Genomic DNA, 2,236 nt, shown 5'->3' with positions numbered 1-2,236 from the left:
TACAATCAAATCTCCCAGCCTCCCAAGCTGCCTTGGTTTATAGCACTGATGCTGGGATGATCACTCCAAGAGACCCCTCTGCAGCCCTCCTGCACATGTCTTTGTGGTCTAAACAAACTTCTCACTGTCTTCCTCACAGAGCTGCATTACACCTTTGTATGTGTAATGATAGACATGGCTTCTGTTATGTCCCCTTGCTAGCATGGGGGTCTTGCAAAGAGCAGATGCTCAGTGAAGGTTTGGGGAAGAAATTCCATTCAGCTTGCTTTAGTTTCAATTTTAATTATTTAACCAGAATGAGGGAGTAAACACTGTAAGACTATAAAAAATTAACTTTATTCTGTTCTTCATGTTAACATCAATTTTTTCCCATGGTCCAGGAAATTCCAATTTCAAAGTCATGGTAACTTGTGACATATTACAAATTAGAGGTCATTCTCATCTGTTTTGAAGATAATAATATTCTCCTAACATGGATCAACAATTATATATGTATAACTAATGTCATTCATAACCTTAAAAGTCTCAAGCTAATGAACCTTGTAGTAAAAATCAGCATTTTGAAATACTTAGAATTCCAAACTCACCCAGTAAGAACAGGAAGAAAGAAATGGTACATACCCTCCTCCTACCAGCACTCCAATGAGGATATAGTCCTTAGATCTGCCTGACGTGATGTTAGTTGGAAATTGCCAGTGTACTAGAATGTGTGGTGGTCAGGGCAGTGGTATCATTTGTTGAGCAATTCAGGCCTAGGTCCTCTCATCTCTCAAAGCCTCTGAACACCTGAAGGGGTAGGCTCTAGGGTTAGTCCCAGTGATACTGGCAAAAAATTCCAATACTTACATCTTGGTGGTTCCAGCATAAACCCTTGGGCCCCACCGGAACTCATGGCTAGAAGTGTGGCTGTCAGACACCTGCCTGTATTCCACATACCCTTCCTGCACAAACTCCTCAGTGATGAAACTCTTGGGCTCCCCAGATATGAAATGATTCCTCCCAGCATTCAGCCCCATGATATTCAACACATGACAAACTATCTCCTCACTGACACAGTTGCCTTCTATGAAGATGATGTACATGATAGCTGAATTGTCAAGCCCACCTTGGGTACTCCCAGAATACCGTGTAACATTCTCTCATATGTGATACCTAGAGCAGTGTCAAGAATATAGGAGTGGACAAAGGAGTCCACTTGTATCATGTCAATGCCAAAGACCTGCCTCATGCACTCAGAGGCCTTACTAAAGACCACAGAGTAGTAATCCTCATAATTTCTCATGATCCTATTCAGCATTTCTGCCCTAGTTGCCAGCTACTTAATCCTATATTTGATGAGCAAGAATCCCACCAAATCAACTACCTTTCTATTGAGTGCATCCTGCAGGGCAAACTCAGGGTGAGCTACTTCCCTAGCTTGCTTTCCAGAGGCCTCAGCAGATGGTGCCTCTGTAATGGAACCCTTGGTAGTGGGAGGAGGCTCTCTGAGCACTCTGGGGAGAATTGAGCATTACTCCAGCATACACATCCCCTGAGGTGGTGACTGTGGCTTCCACCTCACCTACCTCATACATGGGGACCTGAGCACCCTCTGGGCTCCTTTCCTGTCTTTGGGCCTGAGGGTGGTCTGGGAGGTTAAAGCTCTGGCTGTTTTCAGTAGGATCCATCTTTAGGTTCCTTTGAAAGAACAGGTACAGATTCACAAACAAGTCACAGCAATTAAGATTGACAGACCTGGGGGAGATAAGGAGAGGGTGAATAAACTCTGAAAGCTATTCTTTGGGCAGCTCTCAAAATGTCTGTTACAGGATTTTTCTTGAGTGGTGCTCTAGGGTCCTGCATGTGCTCTGAGATCCTAAAAAGGATACAGACACTGTGTCTCTGAGATGGAACAGAAGGCAGTGAGAGGTGACTGTATAAGCCATCCCAATTCAGCATGTTCCATTTATCCAAGGATGGGATACCAACATGATCTTCACCTTGATAGATGGAGAAGTCTAAAAATTTTTGTGATTCCAGTGTCCCTTTCCTTAAGGCAAAGTCCTATTTCTGTGAGGCAGAGGAAAATAGAGGTAAGAGGAGAGGATTCTACTCTACTAAAGTGCTTGGATTTTCCCACTGTTGGTTGGAGGGCCAATGGGTACTGGGTTCCCTGTGTGGTGGTGGGACTCTCTCACTTTTTGCTTTGAGTCCTACCACATACCTGATCCTCCCTCTGATGATTTGTCAAAGTGGT

At 44.0% G+C, this 2,236-nt stretch overlaps 1 pseudogene; it reads right to left on the bottom strand.

Annotated features, from left to right (window-relative positions):
- Positions 1–752: 752 nt before the first annotated feature.
- Positions 753–1,667, bottom strand: LOC114687409 (annotated as a pseudogene).
- Positions 1,668–2,236: the final 569 nt, after the last annotated feature.

Source organism: Peromyscus leucopus, chromosome X (assembly GCF_004664715.2).
Source record: "Peromyscus leucopus breed LL Stock chromosome X, UCI_PerLeu_2.1, whole genome shotgun sequence".
Classification (NCBI taxonomy): domain Eukaryota; kingdom Metazoa; phylum Chordata; class Mammalia; order Rodentia; family Cricetidae; genus Peromyscus; species Peromyscus leucopus.
Note: the sequence above shows the minus strand (reverse complement) of the source record. Positions and strands in the feature narration are given on the sequence as shown.